An 8,093-nucleotide genomic window follows, 5' to 3' on the forward strand; every position below is an offset into this window, starting at 1 on the left:
TAACCAACATTTGGCACACGTAAGCTCTTCCTCTTTAACCTTCTATTCTCCACTGGCTTCTGTCATTTTATTCCTATGTAAATGAAGAGAACAATTTCTCTTCTTCAATCCAGCCATTAAACTTGATAATTTTCTCTTCTCTTCTGTCTCACTTTCCCTAAGTAATCTCATTTCTTCCTGTGGCTTCAGCTATCAAATCTCTAACTCAAGCAACATTGCTCTGAGTGCCAACACCATAAATTTAACTCTCCTCTGAAGAACTCCACTTGGATGCTCCAGGTACCAAATGAAATATCCAAAACGGAAGAAATGAGAGTCCCTTCATTTCCTGAATCTGCTCCCTTCTGGTATTCTGAGTCTTACAGGCTGAGGCACCAAAGCCAGAATCCTGAAAGTCATCCTGATCTCTGGCCTCTCACTAATGCCTCACACACAATCTGTCAACTTCTTCCTAAACATCTCTTCAATGTGGCCCTTCTGTCCAACCCCACTACTACTAGCTTAGTAGCTACCATCATTTCTCACCAGAATTTCTACAATAGCCACTGAATTTGTTTTCCTGCTTCATGTCTCATATGCCTCCAACCTACCAATCTCACACCCCTGCATATCCTCAGCACCTGGAACAGTGCTGGCACGAAGTAGACACAAAATCAATATTTGTTGAATGAACAAGTGAATGAATCAATTCCTATCATAGAGGCCAAGGAAAAACTTCCCCTTTGCCCTCTGAAGTTTTGTTGAAAAGTCAACTGACAAAAGCAGATTAAAAGAAGAAATGACATGAGGAATAATTACTCTGTGGTTCTCCTTTGTGGGTATGTTAATAAATTTCTGTGCCATTTCTCCTATTAAGCTGCCTTTTATCAGTTGATTTTTTCAGTGGAGCTTCAGAGGGCAAAGAGGAAGTTTTTGCTTGGCTCCTACGGTTTTGGTGCTGTGAGCAGGATACCAAAACTGTTCTGCTCTTAAGCCACAGTGAAGGGAACCCAGGACCTGACTAGCTGCCAGAAGAACAAGAATTTCTTACCAGCCAAGCTTCTGGCCTCTCTTTCTGTGGAATCTGATCAAGTTGACAGTTAAAATCCCTGTTTGTCTCTTTTCTCTGCAAAATCTTGATTAATGGGAGACAAGGATTTGTGTGAGTAGTCTTGGGTGTTATGACTCTGGTGGAATTTTTGGTTTAAGTATTCATATTATTTGATCCTTTTCGTCCCAGAAATCAACTTTTTCTTTCTTTGTCTTTCTGTGTTGTTATGTCATAAAGAAGGGTACCAAGCATGAGATAGAACACAGGCCTAAAGCCTTTATAAGCCCATTGTTCCAGCCAGCCTTGCGGACTTGTCAGAATTGTAGTTCTGACCAGAACAGCATATAAACTTTGTTGTGGGCCCCCAAAATAAAAACCATATGAGATTCCCCTTTCATCTTGTTTTATATCCTTGAAAGTGTGGCTGGTGACCAAGTGGGAGCATTCTCTCGGTCTCCACCATCTATGAGGCATGATTTTCAGGTCATATAAGGTGACCAGTCTGAAAATGGCTGGGACGTGAGACATGTACGATTTTTTTTTTTTTTTTTTATAATTTAGGTTATAGGGTACATGTGCACAATGTGCAGGTTTGTTATATATGTATCCATGTGCCATGTTGATTTCCTGTACCCATTAACTTGTCATTTAGCATTAGGTGTATCTCCTAATGCTGTCCCTCCCCCCTCCCCCGACCCCACAACAGTCCCCGGAGTGTGATGTTCCCCTTCCTGTGTCCATGAGTTCTCATTGTTCAATTCCCACCTATGAGTGAGAACATGCGGTGTTTGGTTTTTTGTCCTTGCGATAGTTTACTGAGAATGATGTTTTCCAGTTTCATCCATGTCCCTACAAAGGACACGAACTCATCATTTGTAAGATTTTAAGCAGCACACTTTTTGTTCTGAATGTGTCAAGCTCTCAGGGGAGTTTGTCTTAAAAAGTCCCATCGCTGTGGGCTTTTGTCATCTCAACCCTTGTTGCTTGGTTCTAAACAATTGCCTTCTTTGTGTTTACAGACAGAACAAATTAAAATAAAGACATATAATAGTATCATGGCTAACCTTAGAAATTCTCTTGACAAAATTAAACAGCAAAAATCTGACCTAACACAAAGTGAAAATCATAACATATGTGCTCAAACTGTCTGTAGGATTCACAATAAAGCTACTCCACCTTTCAGTCCAGTAGTTAAAATTCTGTGCATTCACTACTGTGGTCTGGGTTTGATTACCAGTCAGGGAACCAGTACCTTTTGGTTTGATATTTGTGTGACTTTTGGCTTTTGGGGGTACCCATTTGTTGTTGATCCTTTCCCCTTTCATGGACAGCTTTTGATTTTCTGCCTCCTTCCATCTGTGGGGGCGTATGAGGCTTTTGGGCCTTTGTGTAGACAGTCAGGTGAGAAGTTGAGACACTAGACAATATGGCTGGACAGATGTCGGTTGAATCCCGTTTGCGGCTACTGAAACTTTATTTTCTTTGAACTGTCTTTGAGTGCATCTGTATCTTGTGAGGACTGCTTTTTACCTCTTTGGAGACACCTCATGTGTCCTTAGTTAAATAGTTGAGTCACTTGCAAAGTTACCTTTCATAAAAAAGTTTAAAAGTCAGGAATATCAGCTATTTATCCCAGCTAAAATCTGATAATAAAAGATCTGAAAATATATTTTTAAAAAGCTCTCAGCGGCTGGGCACGGTGGCTCACGCTTGTAATCCCAGCACTTTGGGAGGCCGAGGCGGGCGGATCACGAGGTCAGGAGATTGAGACCACGATGAAACCCCGTCTCTACTAAAAATACAAAAAATTAGCCGGGCGTGGTGGCGGGAGCCTGTAGTCCCAGCTACTCGGAGAGGCTGAGGCAGGAGAATGGCGTGAACCCGGGAGGCGGAGCTTGCAGTGAGCCGAGATTGCGCCACTGCACTCCAGCCTGGGGACAGAGCGAGACTCCGTCTCAAAAAATAAATAAATAAATAAATAAAATAGAAATAAAAATAAAAAGCTCTATGATCAGAAGTCAAATTAATTAAAAGCTAATATTCAACATATATGTTGAATATATATTATATACATAAATATATAATATACATATATTTATATTATATTATAGTTATATTAAATATATAGTTATATATTTAATATATAGTTATATATTTAATATATAGTTATATATTTAATATATAGTTATATATTTAATATATAGTTATATATTTATACAAATATATAACTATATATTTATAGAAATATATTTAATTTATATTTAATTTAATTTATATTATATTATAAATATATAGTTATATATTTATATATTATATTTATATATTATATTCTATTAATGCATATTATATATTATATATTATATATAGCATATAATATATAAATATTATAAAATATATAATAGATAAATATTATTTTATATTATATATTATAATAATATATAAATGTATTATTACAGTATATAAATATATGTGTACATAAATATGCAAAAATATATTTTTATAAATATATATATTTAAAGGCCTTGCTGCCTTTTTTCTTTGGGATCCTGTTTCTGAGGATTTTTCTAGTTTACTTAAACTCCTTTTAATTATATATTTGGTCTTTTTGCATGCTTCATTTCTTGTGGTATCATTTTTGTTAAGAAAAGCGTAAAACTTCATTGGCTTTTTGTTCCTCCTTTCTCTTTGCTGTCTTGAATATCACATAAAAGGATCTGTGGAAATGTCTAAAGACCCTGTAAGAAACAGAAAAAGCTGCCACTCACCCACTTTGTGGGGATGATCTTCTGTCTTCCTGTGGAGTCTGAAGAGTCGTGGGCAAGTTCTTATCAGGTCTAAAGCTCCACTCTCCTTTGCATTGCATTACCTGGTCTCTTTGGCTTTGGGGTTCAAGGAATTACTTTGATCTATTAGAGAATTTGACCTTGTGTGTGCAATGGCTGGTGGGTCACTGGTGAGGGATGCAGTTTTGGAGGTAGCTGACAGTGGTTGCAATTAATAGTTATTACTGTATGTAGGCTACTTGTTTCTTTGCTCTATTCTATAAAAAAGGCATAGTTGAATACATGGAGACTGTGGGAATACTCATCACCAAGGAATAACACTCCCATGGTGGATGGGCTGATCACAGAATGGGCTGATTGGTATGGGTCCCCCACCCACTAATGCCTCACACACAATCTGTCACTCTCACTAATGCCTCCCACACCCCCACCAGCCTCAGGGTGACATCTTTGTAGTGAGGTGTACTCTGGAAACACTGTGCAGCCCAGTCCTTTGGTGTTTCCCTCTTTTGTGGGGGACCCATGGTTCAGCATAAAAGTGGAATCCTTGATTTTTAAAAATCTAGATGCTCTGCCTTCCAACTGTGCCTACTTTTTACATATACCAATATTAGGCCCTAAAAACTGAAAATGCTTTGTTTGCCCTGTTCCTTAATGGGCTCTGCCCAGAACTCAGTGGTCTAAGTAGAAAATAGAGACTAAATTAGAAGCCACCTATATGACTAGATTGGTCTCCAAAATATGACTTTCTGAAATTTAGGTGTTTGTTTTTGTTTTTGGTGGGGTTTTTTGTTTTTTTTGTTTTGTTTTGTTTTTTGAGACAGTGTATTAGGCCATTCTTGAGTTGCTATAAAGAAATTCCTGAGACTGGGTAATTTATAAGAGGTTTAGTTGGTTCACAGTGCTGCAGGCTGTACAAGAAGCATAGTGCCAGCATTTGCTTCTGGGGAGTCCTTAGGAAGCTTACAATCATGGTGAAAGGAAAAGGAGGAGGAGGCACATCTCACGGCAAAAGCAGGAATAAGAGAAAGAGAGTGTGGGGGTAGGTACCGCATACTTTAAAATGACTAGATCTTGCAAAAACTCACTTGGCACCAAGGGGATGGCCCTAGCCATTCATGAGGGACCTGCCCCCATGATCCAAATGCCTCCCACCAGTTATTACATTTCAACATGAGATTTGGGTGGGGACAAATATCCAAACCATATCAGTCTGGGTCTTACTCTGTTGTCCAGGCTGGAATGCAGTCACACAATCACAGCTCACTGCAGCCTCAACTTCCTGGGCTCAAGCAACGTCCTCATCCTCCTACCTCAGCCTCTCAAGTAGCTGCTATTACAGGCACACACCACCATGACTGGCTCATTTTGTTGCTTTTGTAGAGACAAAGTTATATACCATGTTGCCCAGGCTTAGCTAGTTATTTTTAAAAGGCTTCTGAATTTCCTCTCTGCTCATTTGTATCTTTCATTGTAACATCCTATGTGAATTTCTATAATTTTGTGTTACATTGGTGTGTTTGTCTGTTTTGTGTTGCTGTAAAGGAATACCTGAGGCTTGGTGATTTATAAAGAAAAGTTTATCTGGCTCACTATTCTGCAGGCCGTAGAAGAAGCATGATGCCAGCATCTGCTTCTTGTGACAACTTCAAGAAGTTTACAATTGGCCGAGTGTGGTGGCTCATGCCTGTAATGCCAGCACGTTGGGAGGCGGAGACGGATGGATCATTTGAGGTCAGGAGTTCAAGACCAGATGGCCAACATGGTGAAACCCCATCTCTACTAAAAATGCAAAAATTAGCCGGGCATGGTGGCAAGTGCCTGTAATCCCTGCTACTCAGGAGGCTGAGGCAAGAGGATCGCTTGAACTTGGGAAGCAGAGGTTGCTGTGAGCTGAGATCACACCACTGTACTCCAGCCTGGGCAACAGAGTGATACTCCATCTCAAAAAAAAAAAGAAAGAAAAGAAAAAGAAGCTTACAATCATGGTGGAAGGCGAAGAGGAGGAGCAGGCATATCACATGGCCAAAAAGGGAGCAAGAGAAAGGTGAGAAAGACACTAGACTCTTTTTAAAACCAGCTCTCACATGAGCTAACAGAACAAGAACTCACTCATTACCACAAGGACAGCACCAAGCCATTCCTGAGGGACCTGCCACCATGACCCAAAAACCTCCTACTTGACCCAACCTCCAACACTGGGGATAACATTTCAACATGAGATTTGAAGGGGACAAATACTCAAACTATATCACTTGTTGTCCATTTTTAGTCTTTCTCTAACATACCCAAACTTCTTCTTGAAAACACTTAATTTTCTCTGTTTTAAGATGTATTTGCTATCCTGTTTTTCTTAAAACTTGGTAAGATCTTCAGCCATGAAGGACAAACAAACTGTAACCTTTCCATTCACAAAGCTGCATTTGAATTCAACTGTCCTTTTAAACTAAGGAGTTTTACTGGGCTCATGGCTAAAATTGTAAAGATGTAGGCCAGGTGCGGTGGCTCACGCCTGTAATCCTATCACTTTTGGAGACCAAGCAGGGGTGGATCACCTGAGATCAGGAGTTCAAGACCAGCCTGGCCAACATGGTGAAACTCCATCTGTACTAAAAATACAAAAATTAGCCAGGCATGGTGACACACACCTGTAATCCCGGCTACTCGGGAGGCTGAGGCGAGAGAATGGCTTGAACCCGGGAGACGGAAGTTGCAGTGAGCCAAGATTGCACCATTGCACTCCAGCCTGGGCAATAAGAGTGAAATTCTGTCTCAAAAAAAAGAAAACATGATACAAAGTATTTTTTGTGTTTATATTTTATGGATACGTGTCTATGTTTATAGATTGCCTGTATGGTACCAACTTGATATAAATAAATTAGTACTCATAAGTCAAGTAAATAAGCCCAAATGCTTTTCAAGTTCACAAGGCATTAGTAATCTGTGGTAAATGAAGATAGTTTAAAATTTGGGGTAAAATAAAATAGAAACATCTTCTGAATTTAATTTAGATTTTTTTTCTGGGTCTATTTGTCAGACAGGTTTACACTATCTCTGCTACTTTTTTAAGGACCTAAAACTGAATGGACATAGAAAATTGAAGAAAGAAATAAAACCGTAACAATTATAAGAGGTTACAAAAGGTTCATGGAACCTTTTTATGTTTTTTTCTTGTGCAGTCAAAACCAATTGCAGGCTGGATGCAGTAGCTCACACCTGTAATCCCAGCACTTTGGGAGGCTGAGATGGGCAGATCACTTGAGTTCAGGAGTTTGAGACCATCCTGGGCAACATAGTGAAACTCTCTCACTACCAAAAATACAAAAGGAATTAGCTGGGCATGCTGGTACACACTTGTAGTCCCAGCTACTTGGGGGCTGAGATGGGAAAATCGCTTGAGCCCGGGAGTCAAAGGTTGCAGTAAGCCAAGATTGCACCACTGCACTCCAGCCTGGGTGACAAAGTGAGACCCTGTCTCAAAAAAAAAACAAAAAAGGAAAAGAAAACAATTGCAATTGGATTGATCTGTTTATATAAGGCTTTATTAAAATTAGCTTTAGCATTTATAATACAGTGGCACAAAGTTAGAATTCGGATTTCTCTTTTGAACAAGATTTTTGTATATATTAATAAGAAATAGTAATAGATTTTTGTTTACCTTTTGAGTAAACTGCAAAAAATATTAGTAATAAGAGGAGAGAATTTCCCTAATGCTGTTTTTATTATGTCTTTTGATTGTTTGGAAAACTGAGTCTCCTCTCTGTCAAAGAGCAAAGTTTTTGCTTTTTGAGATTTTTGAATTATCAATTTGGCTAAATGAATAACTATTATCTTACAGTGACCTGTAATCTTATTTTAATCAAGTGTTTTAAACCTTTGATATTTGACAAACTTTCCAAAATCAAATTTAAAATTCTAAATTAAATGTTTTTGACCTCAAGCTAACTTTTGGGCATTAAAGCCCTTGGAAGTCCAAATAGGGCCCCTGGAAGTCCAAAAGAAACATATTAGGCTAATTTGGTATATTAAAATCATACAGGAAGCTGATTAAATAAAAAATGTTGTTTAATTTTCTTTGAGTTGTATTTGTATAAATCTGTTATTAATATGCATCCCAAAATTGTATCATATTGCTAAAATGTTGATAGATCTTGTTATATGTTATTAGTAATAATTGTTATCCTGTTAAATTATTGTATACCACAGAAATAATGAAATTTCTTTGTCAATTGCATCAGTAATCATGGCTTTTCTAAGTCTTTTGTCATTCACAGACAATT

This window comes from Symphalangus syndactylus, chromosome 16, assembly GCF_028878055.3.
Source record: "Symphalangus syndactylus isolate Jambi chromosome 16, NHGRI_mSymSyn1-v2.1_pri, whole genome shotgun sequence".
In the NCBI taxonomy this organism is placed as follows: domain Eukaryota; kingdom Metazoa; phylum Chordata; class Mammalia; order Primates; family Hylobatidae; genus Symphalangus; species Symphalangus syndactylus.